General features: G+C 36.4%; 1 long non-coding RNA gene across 1 annotated transcript; it reads left to right on the top strand.

The window, feature by feature from the left end:
• Positions 1-640: 640 nt before the first annotated feature.
• Positions 641-2,022, top strand: LOC144237332 (uncharacterized). Its single transcript, XR_013336830.1, has 3 exons — positions 641-704; positions 811-1,022; positions 1,798-2,022. It is a non-coding gene; the product is annotated as an uncharacterized LOC144237332 (long non-coding RNA).
• Positions 2,023-16,676: the final 14,654 nt, after the last annotated feature.

Below are 16,676 nucleotides of genomic sequence, written 5' to 3'. Positions count from 1 at the left end.
CTGAAGCAAGAGAACACATCAAAAGCTATGCACCCTGGGGATTGCTTACTGTTCTACATAGAATTCAGCCGAGTTAACTTTAAAACATTCCTTTTCATTTAAGTACTCCCTTAAAACAGCATAAAGGATAAAGCACTGTATAAGCTGCTTACAATTTCTACTGCACATTTTATCAGGAAAGCTATCTATCCCAGATTTCTTCTCTTCAGAAAAATTTTAATGATCCGAGGTCACACCTCTTAAAAAGAATGAGGTCTAGTTTTACATAAGAAGGTCCAACTTGTAGGGTTTTATTTTCTTTTTATGCTCAGACCTCACAAACCGAGGACCACAGTCTTCAAATAGCATTCCTTGTTAAAATTGAACTTAGAAAAGAAGGTTATTCTACCTTAGAATTTTAAATAAAGCTTCTACAACAAAGTTCAGTGTTCCAAAGCTTTAAATAAATCTGAATTAAAGCAGCACTCCGACACTGAAGTGTTTAAAACAGGTTGCTAATCCCCTTACTTTTGAAACATGGCTGGTGTTTTGGGGGAGAGCACTGTAGACCTAGGACTGCTTCTTAAAGTGGGGACCTCAGAACACCTGCATCACAATCACCTTCAGTGTTTACTGAAAACAGAATCCTAGGCCTGCCCCTCCTCAACTAAATGGGAATCTCTGCAGATGGGCCCTAAGCCTGCATCCCCTGACACGTTCCCCAGGTGATTCCCGCGCATACTGAATTCCGAGAACCGCTGTGGGGACCCATCATTGTTGCCAAAGTCCAGCTGGCACCAACTCTTAGCCTGCTAAATTCTTCCATTTCAGGAGACTTGGTGCTTTTAAGTTGAACCCCACGACCACCACCACATCGAGGCCAGGATTATGCTAGGAAGATTAAGGTCTTTCCGGATATTCAGAACTTTTGTCTCCCTGCTGTCAGCAACTAAGGAAGCTGGCAAACGCTGGTCTCTCACAGTAACATTTAGTGCCGGTCAACACACCGTATGGGCTAACATCTGAGCCCAGAAATAGGAAAGGCGAGTATAAATAGATTTGAATTGGGGTTGGACAAGGATTTGGCAGGCAAAAAAAGACTGTGTGTTGATGGGGTGGGAAAGGATAGCTGCCAATGCAGGGATCCGTGGTCGAGGAGCTTCCTGACCCCCATCCACCCCAGAAGTTCCTGTGAGCTCTCCGGACTGCAAGCCTTTGGCTATAATTACGGGGGGGGTGCTGCTTTCTCTGGCTGCTTCCATATGCATGTTAGTTGTGTTTGGCATTCAACAGCAGTGTTTGAAGAGTGTCTGGCCCCCACCAGCATTTAGTTGCGCCAGTCAGTGGAAAAAATGACAATGGGATCTGGCATAGAATTCAGGTGTTAAAATACCTTTATTAAAATAGAGGAAATAGCACCTATTAGGAAGTGACCCCGAGCTACCAAATTTTATTAGACTGGGAGGAGGTGTTTTTCCCTCCTTTAAAGCATACTGTAAATTCCCTTATGTCTTTCATGGTATTTAACTACAGAAATGGGTGCATTCAGTAATTTGAGATTTTCAATGCTATATTTATTGCAACTGACTTTGTGTAGTATCGGGGAATACCGAGCTGGGACTTGGCACATTTCAATAAAACTTTCTGTACATATTTAGCTAAAAAAGAAAATTTGATGGGGTAGGAGAGAGAGTCAACACTATTGGCAGTTTCCCATTAGCAGTGCAGGAGGTAAAAGTCAAAAATAAAGCCTGTGGGGTAAGTCGGAACATGGCATCCAAGCTTAAAAGAAATGCCATTTCTCTTTTTCATCCTGAGGTGGGAGAAGAGGCTTGACAGAAATGAGTGAAACCTCACTCCACAATGTTCGTCTGAAGCCAGCCCCGCCAGCCCTGATGTCAGTAGTGAGTAGGCTGAGCTGTGGATGAAGCGGGCAATGTCTGCCCTCCACAACTCTACAAAACCGCTTTAAAGTCAGCGCGAGGTGCCGGCTCTCCCCTCTCTCAATGAAAAGCATACTTCTTGATTAAAAATGCATGTTTCTACTTTATGCCAAAACAAGAGAGTATTATTTTCAGGATGATCATAGAAACCAAGTTAAATGTGTTTCTTATTTCAAGAGATAAAAAAGCATCGCAACTTGGTAAAGAAACATAATGCTGGATGTTGGTTTAATGTAGCACTACTACGCACGTAATTTATTTTGAAACTCAGTGATATATGAAAATCTTCAGCATTTTTGACAGAATGAGATTGCACACCCATCCCCCCTCCATGCATTAAAGAAGGAAAACCTTGGCTCAGCCTGCCAATGTTATAGATAATATCTGCGTGTCTCTGCGTTGTAATACTCCGCCCGTTATTTCCACTTGCAAAGATAGTAATTCCTGAGATAATTTAATTCATAAAAGGTTCCCATAGGAGTAAGGTAGATGGTCAGGAAGAGATATTGAAGATAATTTGTAGCCCTGTTGGACAACTTCTCAAGTCAGTTTGATTCTCCTTGTCAGTCAGGAGACTCAGGACAGTTTGAATGTGGATAGAAGAGAGAATGTGTAAGGGATCTAACCTCCTTTTCCAGAGGGTAAATTGTTTTACAGGGCATCAGGCTCAAAGGGAATGTCTACAAATACAAAGAGGCTCCTTCTAGGCTTGAGAAGAGAGAGACTACAGTCTGTCCCTGGAAACTAAGTTACCAGATAATAGATAACATTTACCCACATCTTGCCTTCAAGCATGAAGCAGAGAGTATGGGTGAATGATGCGGTGGGCAAAGGAGGAGATATGAAAAGACACTAAAAAATATATAAAGATTATTGTACATAATGGAATAAGGCAACTCCTACATTTTGGCTACTTGTTTAGAAAATTATTAAAGATGACCATCAAGTGGGGTGCCTGGGTAGCTCAGTCGGCTAAGCATCCAACTTTGGCTCAGGTCATGATCTCACAGTTCGTGGGTTAAGTCCCACATCGGGTTCCGAGCTGACAGCCCAGAGCCTAGAGCCTGCTTAGGACTCTGTGTCTCCCTCTCTCTCTGCCCCTCCTGCCCATGCTCTGTCTCTCTCTCTCTCTCAAAATAAACATTAAAGAAATACTTTAAAAAAAAAAAACATGACTATCAACTTGATATTCTCAACCTTAAGAATTTTTTTCAAGGATGCCTGGGTGGCTCAGTCAGCTAAGTGTCCGACTTCAGTTCAGGTCATGATTTCACAGTTTATGAGTTTGAGCACCACATCAGGCTCTGTGCTGACAGCTCAGAGCCTGGAGCCTGCTTCAGATATTTTGTGTGTGTGTCTCTCTCTCTGCCCCTTCCCTGCTCACATTCTGTCTGTCTCTCTCTCTCCCAAAAATAAACATTAAAAAAAAAGAATATTTTTCAGAATAAATTCATCTATACACAAATATGACCATATTCCTTTGGATGTTTTCTGTATGACTTAGTAGCTTTTTTAATCAATTCACATAATGTGAAGTTTACTCATCTGTCATTCTACAAAGCAGAAGCTCTCACCAGCAGATATTTCTTGTTTTTACTAGTCTGGTTAACCTAGACCCAAGAGGAATCTCTTAAATCACTAAGGTTTAACTTTGTTTAATTTAGGCTTAGCATTAAAATACATGTCATAGCAGAAAATCTCTTGAAAATTATTAATCTATGAATAATATTCAGAATAAATATTTATTAGCCAGAATACTTGATTAGACAGCATAATGCATAGCACCACCTTTCCACACAATACATTTTTCTGTGATAATGTACTAAAAAGACAGACAGTAATATTAAAATGTGTATCAAGAATAGCTAAATTGTAAAATTATGTGAAGAACCATTAATATGTAAAACCTTATAAATATGGAATTAATTAATTAATTTAGTATCTACTATTGTGTCTTGTAATATATCAAGTAATAAAAGGCATTCAAGCAACAAATGGCATTCATTGCTTCTTTCCTCGAGAGACTTATAACATAGATCTGATAGTCACATGAGGGACTAGAGAAAAACACTACAGGACGTAACCTTAAGAGAATGAAACATGACAGCTAAGCAATATAAACCATGATATCAGCAGGTAGAGACACTGATCCAGGAAGGAAGGGAAAAACATTATTTCAAAACTAGCAACATTTTTGTTTTCAAATCAGCAATACCTATAAATCTTGGGAATTCATAAATGATTTCTAAATGTATACCTGTCATGCTGGTATGTTTTGAAACTTTGCATAACTCACTTTTTAGTTCGATTTCAGTGCAAAACTATAAGGCTTATGACATTATATAAAAAATGGTCTTTAAATTTCACCTCCTGAAAAATCATAGATATAAAAACCTCACACTTCTTCCTCCCAAAACAGCCAACCTCTTTCTCAGATGGAGTACCCTGGGCATGGAAAATTGCTAGACTATTGGTTTGGAGTATTTCTGGGACTGGTGCTGTGTTACCACTACTACTACCCAGGCATAATTGGCACTGCTAGTTCTTTAGTTATTGTTACAGCTGCTAGGGGTCTTTTAATAGGTTATTTAGAAAAAAGAAAAGAGGACAATTGACCCTGGGTGGTTCTCAAATGGTGCTATTACTGGTTTGTTTTCACAGATTGGCAGTACCCTACAACAGGCAATGTTCAAGAAATAAAATTACAGTTGTATTAACAGCTTCAAATTAGGGGTATTTTTTCAAATCATTGTGTGGGGTTTTAGCGGCGCAAGAATGAGTGGTTTTAATTGGGCCTTCTTCCTTAGATGGCCTGAGAAAGTCTCTTCAGCCCAGTTACAGGAGGAAGGGGGGCCAAGACAAGAGCCACATTATCACTTTCTGACATTGCTGGTCAGGATCTGACAAAATATTTCTGTCATTTATTCAAAGAATTAAAATGCTAGGAACTGGCCCTTTGCACTAGGACATGTTATGAGGCTGACAGATCCCATGTTGGCATGTTGGGGGAGAAACTTCAGAAGCTACATCGCCCCAGGTTCCTGCATAATAAAATGATCTTCTGAAAAGTTGACTAGCATATTTTGGCTGTGAGCACCAGAAAATACCACAAACAAAATATTTGTATAGCTTATAAAACACTCAAGCTGAATATTAAAAGCATCTGTTTTCAAGGAATATAATTATAAAGTACTTCAAGTGAATCAGGAGGCAGGATTCACAAAACATTAAACATGTCGTAAACAAGCCATTTGACTCATCCAAATAGTATGGGTAAGAGATGGACTGCTGATTTACAAAGGAAGACCTTCATTGAAGATTCTGAATCAGAAATCATGACAGGGAGGGTCAAATGCTTCCTGATGTCATTCTGGGATGAATAATTCTGGGGTATTTACTGAAGCATTTGAGTATTCTTTTTTTTTTTTTTTTTTTTTAAGAAACATGAGGACAAAGATAGCCTTAACATTTTACCTTTTGAGAAACCTGTAATCTGGCCAACTCATGCAGCCAAGACCACTCTGGCAAAGTATGTGTTGATAGTGAACATTAGAATGAATTATACACCCATGAAGTGTGGGCACACTTTATCTGTAAAAGGGCATCAACTGTCATTCACGAGTGTAAAATTTAAATGTGCTAATACACAAACTACTTCTTGTGTTTTTATTTGGGCATATCAAGAACAAGAAGCTTCAGTGCGGACATTACGAAGTCAAATGTAATTCATAACGGTACTGCTGTTTTGTAAAAAGAGAGCAGACAGAATCCACTTTCTAAGATTAAATTGAAACTTCCTTCCCCAAATGTTAAGCTAAAATTATGGGCAAAATTCTTTTCTCACATTTGCATCATGGGACTTAAGCCTGTTATTCTTTCCTCCTACAAGACAGGCTCCTGGGAGTCCTGCATACTTATCAGGAGCAAAATATTGGATTTGACATCTGCAATATACATCTTTGTTGAATGTTGTCCCAAATCAAAATGAAAGCCTGTTTTACATTGTTCTCCTGAGGTCTCAGGAAAGAGTTTGTCTTTTTACAGTCTCAAAAATGATATGAATTTTTAGAACAATAGTTTGTGAAAACATTAATCCAATAGGAATATGCCAATTAAGATCACTTTACCCCACATACACATGCATAAACTTTGTATTACTTATAGGAAAAGATAGCAGGAGGAGGAAAAAGAAGATGGGAGAATTGAGAAAGAATAAAACATTGTGAAAAGAAGAGGTCACTGGGTGTAAAAACCAGGTGCTTCTAAAAGCAATGAGATTCTGAGGTCAGCACATCCTGATGTGCTCATCAGAAAGTTCACAGTTGCTAAAATGGTAATACTCTGAAGCAAGTATTGAAGGTTTATGTACTCTTTTATAAAACTCTCACTCTCCTTTTTTGCTCATTTAATGTGCTTTATTTGACTGCTGATTGGAGTATTCGACCCTGACAGTTCTCTTCACAGACCAAATGTTAAGGCTGAGAACCTTTAGCAAGGCACACAAGCACCAGCCTGGGGACCCAATGACATCTTTGAACTGTGGCTCTTTCCTCAAGCTTGATTAGAGATTTTATCCTCACTGCCAAAGGGAATGGGAACCTTTAATGAGAAATGTTTTGTGCAGGAGCCATTGATACAGGAGAGAGAGGGACTCTAAAAATTAGAGGCTAGCTTTGCTGAAAAAATAGGGCTAAAAAAATCCCTTTAAAGAACTGCACCATCATAAATCACCATAGAATTAGGCACGCAATATATAAAGGGAGCATAAAGCATATGGAGAACAATCTTTGTAGATATTGTTAATATGAATCTTAAATGCCACCATAAATGTTTTGCTACCCTGAATTCATAGTGCTATAAGAGTTTGTATCAATGAAAATTCTACCATTTGGAAAGGGAAAATATATATTACCACATCTCATGGTATTTGATGTTCTTTTCACTAAAAGAACACTTGCTTTTGGTTTTGATATGCAAGATTTCTAGAAATGATGTATTTCCACTGGTAGTATTTTACCTGTACTATTTTCATGATGTTATTAATTTACAGAGTAAGTGAAAATGATTTTTTAAAAGAAGAAGTACAAATGCTTTCTGTAAATCACTACCGTCTGAACTCTGGCAGGTATGCCATTAAACATGAATTCATCTGGTTTGAGTCCATTTTTTCTTCCTGAAGAACAGTAAGCGTATAATTAAAATCTGAACTAGAGATCCAAAAGCTCAATATGGTGAATATTACTTAGAAAATTAATAAATTATTAATGGGATTAGTTGTTAAGTTCAAATAAAGGGATCCATTATATTAGTCCTTAGGCCTCCATGAAGTTATTATAAATTTTTCCTCTATGTCTCTTGGATATGATTCGATGATTTTTTTGTATACATTGTGATTATGTAAGTCACATTCACAATTTCCAAAGAGAGCTTCAAATCGCTTAGGGGAAAGACACATACCTGGGTTCTAAAGCTTTCTTTGAGCAGTTGATAATACATAAGATGAACTTAGAACCACATTACTTTTTATCTCTGTCAGGATTTCAGCGCTTTGATCCATTCAGGAAAACAAAGTTCAAAGTTTTGAATAAGCTCAGGCATAGGTTATACGGCCTGTGACATGACAAACCCAGCAGGAAATGGTCATGAGATGGCACGACTCCTTCTCACCAGGGCCATTATTTTAGCAAATTGATTACACCACCACTGCATGGAAGGCAAATTTGAACTATCGTTTCTATCAGTGCCCTAGTTTTTCTATTTTCTCTTTCCAGTGTTTTAGCCATTCAATGTAAAGTACTACTGAGACACTCTGCCTTTTACTTTTCTTCCAAGTTGTTTTCCCTTTGTTCACAAAGCACAGATATGCTCCTAAATACCAGATGTAACTACATCTACTCATTCAAGTTGTAGTTACTCATGCAAGGTAAGTATTTTTAAGACAAGGAAACTATTGATCTCAAAAAGATCTCTATTTTAATAAGACCCATCATCAGTGCTACAAAAATGTTTGTTTTAAATATTTTAAATATTTAACAGTTAACAGTTACCAGTTGCACTACAAAATAAGGTTTAGAAATAAAACATATAGACTTGATGGCATAATGAACCAACATAATTAATTTTAACTTTTAATTATAGTAAAACGTGGGAGTCCCACAAAGATGTAATTCAACGGCTCACAACATTTTCTATGCCTGACCCCAATCATGTTGCCTGTCATCAGCACGAAGGTCAGGATTCTGTAGGGTATTGGCTTCTCAGCCAGCATAGGAGCCAACTCATCCAGCTTTGTGGTGTATGCAAATTTCATCAGCCTTACATCAACAATTTTTATATAAAAGGGAGAGGAAAAAAACAGCCAAGTGATTTCTGTGCATATATGTGTATGTATACCCTTACAAATACACACATTCATATTGAGAACCACTCTATTTTTTTAAAAGTATTTTTGAGCCAGTTGCTAAGGGAGAGGGGTAAATTTTTATGTTCCTTCTTTTGCTTTTAAAAATATTTAACCTTTGTTATTGCAACACAGTATAAAAGATTTTCTTTTAAAAAAAAAAAGTCAAAATTAGGGGCTCCTGGGTGGCTCAGTCAGTTAAGCATCTGACTTCGGCTCATGTCATGATCTTGCAGTTCATAGGTTTGAGCCCTGCATCAGGCTCTATGCTGACAGCTCAGAGCCTGGAGCCTGCTTCAGATTATATGTCTCCTTCTCTCTCTCTAACCCTCCCCTGCTTGCACTCTGTCTCTGTCTCTGAAATATAAATAAATGTTAAAAACTAAAAAACTTTTTTAAAAACGCCAGAATCAGAGTTTCCCTTTCAGAGCTTCTATTTCAGAAAAACAATACACTTATCCCAATGACAGCAACCTTGTTTTCTTTGCATGTTCGTTTCTGGACCTGAGGTACCTAGAATTTAGATTATGCGTAAAGGTTCATAATGCACTCCCATCATTCATTTATGCATGGCCCTTCTAAATTTTTATTGCACATTTATTATTACATAATGAAATCTATGGACACCTTCTTCAAGTCAAGAAATCAAATATTAGCAAATAGCTACATCTGTTGGGATTACTCATCCTTCTCCCCTTCCCAGAGCATCCTCTCTTCATAAATCACCCTGATCCGGGATTGCATCATACTCACCTGCTCAGTTTACCACACATGTATGTTTGCCTGCACAAGAGAAGCTTCACTTTTACTTAGCTTTGAACTTTATAAACAGGACTCACCCTGTCCACATCTTTAAAGACTTGTTTTACATCAAGATTATGTTTTTAATGTTTTTCTGTGCTACTGTGTGTAGCTGTAGACCACATTGATACCTCCTGCTGTATAATATCCTATTATGTGACTGTATCATATATTTTATTTGTTCATCCATGAAAGGTTATTTGGAGGTTTGGTGGGTTTTTTTCTTTTTTTTTTTTCCTTTCTTTTTTTATTTGCTGTTATGACACTTCACTATAAATATTCAAGCATGTATGGAAGTCAAATACCTGGGTCATATGATAAATATTAAATCTTACAAGATAAGGCCAAACTATTCTCTAATTTGTTGACATCTAGTTTTTAAAACATTTTTAATGTTTATTTTTAAGAGAGAGAGAAAGGGAGAGACAGAGAGTGACAAAGTCAGAATCAGAAGAAGGCTCCAGGCTCTGAGCTATCAGCACAGAACCCAAAGTGGGACTTGAACTCATGAGGTGTGAGATCATGACCTGAGCTGTAGTCAGACACTTAACTGACTGAACCACCCAGCCGCCAGGCACATATTTTTTTTAATTACAGCTAGTATACAGTTAACATATAAATGGAAACTTGACAGATAATATATGAATATGTAAAGTGAATAAATAATAAATCAATATAACATTTTCAAAATATATAAAGGGATATATAATGAAACTTAAGTTTTCTCCCATTCATCTCCTTTAATCTTTCATGACCCTTCTCCAGAAACAAGGTTTGTTACAAACTTAAATACACTATTCTTTAAAATCGTCAATGTCAAAAAACTGTTTGAGCATAAATTTTAATTTTTGAAATACTGAAGAGATATATAGGGCCAATTTTGGAAACAAGTAAGAAATACAATTTCAAATAAAAATAAATTATGTCTAATAAATAATGGCTCAATGTGATTAAAAAAAAGTATCTATGGGAAAGTTACAGCTGACATTATATTTAATGGTAAAACACTAAATGTTTTCCCCTAAAGGTGTAGAACAAGGAAAAACCGTCAACTCTTAGAACTTCCACACTAGAGGCCCTAGCCGTTAATAAAATGAAATGGTCACAGTCGGGTTGGTGGAGAGTGAAAAACAGGAAAGGAGGAAGTAAGACTACCCCTATTTACAGATGGCATGAATATTTATAGAGATAATCCTAAAAACTTAACTGGAAAAAAAAAGTACTGGAACAAGTGAATTTAGCAAGTCTCAGAATAAAAGAGATGTAATTGATATATAAATATGTGTATCAGCAAGCAAGTGGAAAATTAGTTATCAAACAGTTCTATTTACAATAGCATAAAATACTTAGAATTTAACTTCACTATAGATGTACAAGATTTGTATCCTGAAAACTATAAAATGTTGCTAAGAGAAATTAAAGAAGACATAAATAAACAGAAGATGTGACATATCAATGGAATAGAAGACTCGATTTTTTAATGTGCAATTGCCCCAAAATTAATTTATAAATTTAACAATATCCCAGGGGCGTCTGGGTGGCTTAGTCGGTTAAGCGTCCGACTTTCGCTTAGGTCATGATCTCACGGTTCGTGGGTTCGAGCCCCGCGTCGGGCTCTGTGCTGACTGCCAGCTCAGAGCCTGGAGCCTGTTTCAGTCTGTGACTCCCTCTCTCTCTGACCCTCCCCTGCTCACGCTGTCTCTCTCTCTCCTAGACATAAATAAAACATTTAAAAAAAACAAAAAAAAAAACAAAAAAAAAACAATATCCCAATCATAATTGCAGTTTTTATATAAATTTGCTTTTTATATAAATTTGATTTTAATATCTATATGAAAATACAAACATCTACAAATAGCCAAAACAAGTTGAAAATGAAATATGAAACTAGAGGATTTACATCACTTGATTCTAATACCTACCAAAAGCTATAGTAATAAAATGGTATAGTGTTGCATACGGATATAAAAATAAATTGATGAAAGAAAAGAGAGTCCTAAAGTAAACACAATTTTATAAAGACTTTTCAACAAAATTACCAAAGCAATCCAATGGGGGAAAGGACAATTTTTTTTAACGAATGATGCCAGAATTTGATATCCATATGGGAAAAAAAATAAGCCTTAACTCCTACCTCACATCATATATGTAGTTATTTTGAAATGGATCATAGATTTAAATGAAAAAGCTAAAATTATAAAGCTTTTAAAAGAAAACATAGGAAAATATCTTTGTAACTTGAGTGGTAAAAAAAGATTTCTTAGAAAGGACACATAAAGCAACAACCATAAAAGATACATTTATAAATCAGACTTCATCAAAATTAAAAACATCTGCTCATCAAAAAACAACATTAAGAAATTGAATAAGCAACCACAAGCTAAAAGAAAATATTCACAAAAAATATGTCTGACAAAAGGTTTGTATCCAGAGTATACAAAGAGCTCCCTACAGTAACTCAATAATTAAAAGACAAAGAACCCATGCTTACCATGAAGGCACACTTCACAAAGAATGATATACAAATGACCAATATACACATGAAAAGGCATCATCAAGGAGATGCAAATTAAAACTACAAGTACACATTCTTGAGTGGCTACAATTAGTAAGACTGACCATATCAAACACTGGTGTGAGGGTGGAGAAAGTGGCACTACACACTGCTGGTACACAGGTAAAATTGTACAGCCACTTTGGAAAATTGTTTGACAGTTTCTTCCAAGATTAAACAAACATCTAGCCTTTGGTCCAGCAATTTCAACTGCTAGGGATTTATCTGAGAGAAATGAGAACATATGTCAACAAAAAAACTTGTAGAAAAATATAGGCAAAACTAGAAATTGATCCCAATGTAGAAGAGAAGAATGGATAAACATATTGTGCTACATTTACACAATGGGACACCACTCAGCAATAAAAACTAATAACTGATAACCACAATAGCATCAATGAATCTCACAGATATCATACTGAGGAAAAAAAATAAAAGCCAATCACAAAACATTGCAGATTATATGATCCCATTTATACCCAAAAATGGAATGGAGAGCAATTTCCCTATTCCTAGAGGTAATCAACAATAATCAGGGTGACCACTTGCAGGGGCCGCCATGAGCTAAGTTAGTCTAAATGTCCCCAACAGATCTTTCCAACATTGATCTTCTATAGTTATGTTCTTTTAAAAGTATTACAGTTTCATAAACTTAGACAATAATAGAGGAATATATGTAATTGACCTGGCAGTAATTATTATTACTGTTATATTGACAAAGGACTGAGATGTGTTTTTGAAAAATCAGCAGGGTGCTGGTTTATCAAAAAAAAAAAAAAAAAAGGGGCAAAGGGTCAAGGATTAAAGGGGGCTGCCTAACAAACATGCTGATTTATATCTTATAATAGTAATGCTGACAGATCCATCAGTTAGGTCAATCAGATCTTAGTAGGGGCAGAGAAAGAAGAACGTAATCTTGCCTAGGAATTCTGCCAGGAACAACAAATTTGTCTGGCTTAGTGAAAGACAGAGCTGCAAATCTTACTCTGCATGCAATCTCTCATGATATGTTCTTTTGAATGACTGATAATGCATCAAATCTAGCCTCACGCAGGTGTCTAACTACAGACATGTAGTTGGAAATGGGAAGTATATTTTTATAATATTTTTACATAATTGAGCACGGTCTTTGATTCTACACCCAAACTCAGTAAGTGGTAATTTCTTAAAATTTTTTAACGTTTTTATTTATTATTGAGAGACAGAAAGAGACAGAGCATGAGTATGGGAGGGGCTGAGAGAAGGGGAGACACAGAATCTGAAGCAGGCTCCAGGCTCTGAGCTGTCAGCACAGAGAGTGACGCGGGGCTTGAACTCACAAACTGTGAGACCATAACCTGAGCCGAAGTCGGACGCTTAACCAACTGAGCCACCCAGGTGCCCCAACGAGTGATAATTTCTTAAAAGTTAATTGCAATATGGAACCTTAGGCCATGTCAATGAACTTATTCTACTCCATTTAATTAAAATTAATTGGTTTATGTTGCAATTTGAATGGATATTTTAATCATAAATGATTTTCTAACATGATACATTGATGATCTGGAAAATCTTGGTCCAGTGAGTTATGCATATCTTCAAATATTGATACATTTCATTAAACAATGTAAAAAAAAAATTATGTTGTGTTTGTACAGGCAACACCATGTTCCAAATGATAGAAGAACTACCTGGCAGCAAAGGTTCTGTTACTCTAAGTGATCTGGGGCATTTAAGTAACTTGGTCTTGAAGAAGACAGTACTGAAAAAGATAAAGAATTACAATATCTAAAGAACTGCTTAATACCCATTATAATCAGTGCTGATGACATCAGTAAAGTTTTAAGTATTAAGAAGCTTTAGGGTTCATGGTAGTGAATGGAAATTTTCCAAAATTCTAATTTTCACTTGAAAGCTCAAATTTTACCAAAATTTGAGAAGTGACAAAAGTGCTGTTCTTGAATCAACATTTATTTATGAGAAAATATCTGCCAAAAACCGAAATCTAAGCATATTGTTTTTCAGTCATTCTTTCAAATAACAGTGGTGTTCCATTAACTTGTAATTTAAATCACAAGTAAAGTTTCCTCAAGACAATCCTGATACTTGAGAATATAGCAGAAATGTTTTATGTGTACCCATTTTGTCACATAAAACATTATAAACATATGTATACAAGGGTAGATATACAATAAAATTAATAATTTAACTGCTTCATCAAGAGAATTATTAAAGAAACAGTGATTCATTTTTCTTGCAAATGCGGGCAGTATCTATATAACGTATTGAAACTGTAATTTCAATTTGGTGCTACTGCCTTTCTGCTAAGACTTCAGCAGTTTTTCCCTCACTGCATCAATGCAAATGTTTCATAGTGTTGACTACGAAAAGGGAGTAACATCTTACTTTTATTATGAAAATAGCTTTGACTTTAAAGTAGGGCCTGAAAGAATCAAAGAGACTCTCTAGAAGCCAGAGACCACCTGTTCAGAACTACGGGGAGGAGGGGGTCCTGAGATTCAATTACTTAAATAACATCCAGCATAATGAAGAAACTATTATTTTAAAAAGCTACTACTATGTATCCAGAGTCTTAGGAAGGAGACAAACTGCCCATCCACTCTCACCCTAGTTTGTTGTGGAAACCAGTACTACAATGATCCATTTTCTAAGTCAGAAACAAAACAGATTTTCAATATATACATATGCATGTATATACATAACTGTACATATAAGAATATGCACAATATAGATATCTAAACACATATACATGATAAGCAGAGAACTTAAACTTTTGCCATTATGGCCTTGAACTTTTCTATTTAGTAAGATGGAGATGCAGCTTTAGTCACTAAAACTAGTCAAGATCTGGTTTCTTGCTGCTCAGAGACTAGGTTTCCAACCCTCCCAAACTCTGTGACCTTACTGCCTATGTACTACTGTTGTCATACCTAACAGTGCTACACTATATTATTCAGGGAAGAAGGAACTCTGATATTTAATTCTTCAATCTCTTAAGTGCCTCATTTTGTGGGACAGATGCTAAGGGAAAGGGAAATTGGCCAAGACCTAAAAAGACACAGTAATTAGCTGGAGACATCACTCTTCTCCCAGAACTAAAACACAAAACACACACACACACACACACACACACACACACAAACACACTTCTTGGGATATTGCATGGGGGAAAAAAAGTGCCCTTTTAAAATACTGTATAAAAGGGGCACCTGAGTGTCTCAGTTAGTTAAGCGTCCTACTTTGGCTCAGGTTATGATCTCGCAGTTCCTGAGTTCAAGCCCCAGGTGAGGCTCTAAGCCGAGAGCTCAGAGCCTAGAGCCTAGAGCCTGCTTCAGATTCTGTCTCTCTCTCTCTCTCTGCCCTCCCCACTCGCTCTCTTTCTCAAAAATAAACATTTAATAAAATAAAATACTGTATAACATAACTCTGCACTTTCTCTCATTTGCCAGTCCACATAATAACATTCCTTCCCACACACGTCCCTATTAGGTCAAATATCGATTTTGTAGCTGGCTGAATAAAATATTTGTGAAAGAGTAAAAATATTAGTCATATCCAGCCAGCCAGATATTATCAAATATCAAGCAGCTAACACGTAGATTCTTTAACATTCAGGCTGTAAGAGGACCCCTGTGAATTTAAACCCAGACTCTTATCATACATTTTTTTTTATATTTGAGGAAATTTATATGAAAAAAACACATATTATTATCTTCATTTTCCTATGACATCATTGGCTTCCTTCCGTCCTCCTTCCTTTCTTCTTTCCACGGATATATTTTGAGTACCTACAATGTGCAAGATACTGAATACTGCACTATCTCAAAGCATAGTATTAAGCCTCGGTATGTTTGGCTTTTTTAATCTATAGAAGTGATTACAGAATCTTTGAGAACTAATGCAAAAGAAACTATACCTAGAATACACAATTATCTAAGACAGTAATAGCTTATTCCCTGTAATTAGGAATTTTCCTCCAGTTTCAGCTATCTTTTCTTCTATTGTGTCCCAACTTGTATGCTGATGACTGCATGTTGTATTTTTTAATATGTCCTGTAATGTAGTTATTTTTGGTGTTGATAATTTCCTGGCTTTTACTTTTACTTAATTCCACTCTTATAACAACATTGACTATTCACTTTGCAAACAGCCTACTCTTTCTTGCTTTGATGTTTTTACTGCTGTCGTTGAAATTTAGATTTCCTTATCTTCTTCCATATTTATAAACTATACATAAGTCTGGGATGACAGTTTATCATGACATTTAAGTAGAGTCTTGGGCTCTGAAGTCACATTCCCTAAGTTTTGAATTCCAATTCAGTTATGTCCTAGCTTTGGGACCCTAAGCAAATCACCTAACCTCTAGAAGCCTGTTTTCTCAACCACAAAAGGGGGCTAGTGATAGTAAGTTCTTCAAAGATTGCTTTGAGACTAAATGAGATAATGTACACAAAACTCTTAGAATACTACCTCAGGAGTGTACAGTAGGGGCCAAGAAGTATTAGTTCAATGACATTAATACGAGAAATAGATTCTATGTGCNGCACCAGTTTATATTCCCACCAACAGTGTAGGAGGGTGCCCGTTTCTCCACATCCTCGCCAGCATCTAGAGTCCTCTGATTTGCTCATTTTAGCCACTCTGACTGGGAACACCTCCCATTTTCATTGAGGATGTTGCCTTATACAAGAAATTAAAAGTAAGTATCACTCTTCCTTGGAATTTGAATACTTATTTGGAAGTTAAATAGGCATATTAAACAGTATATAGCTAAAAATGCAGTAAGAGAATTCCAAATAGAAAGTAACATGAGATTTCAAAGAAGGAAGAGATCACTATGGCCTGCATGGTCAAGAAGGATTGGCTGAACTTAGCAAGAAAGGTAAAAATTAGTGACCAGGACAACTAGAAGCTTCATGGTAGAGTAAGCAACAAAGGTAAAGGACAAAAGCAGAAGAGAGCATGGCTTTTCCCAAAATATTCTTTGGCCTGATTTGCT

This window comes from Crocuta crocuta, unplaced genomic scaffold, assembly GCF_008692635.1.
Source record: "Crocuta crocuta isolate KB4526 unplaced genomic scaffold, BGI_CrCroc_1.0 scaffold196, whole genome shotgun sequence".
NCBI lineage: Eukaryota > Metazoa > Chordata > Mammalia > Carnivora > Hyaenidae > Crocuta > Crocuta crocuta.
Note: the sequence above shows the minus strand (reverse complement) of the source record. Positions and strands in the feature narration are given on the sequence as shown.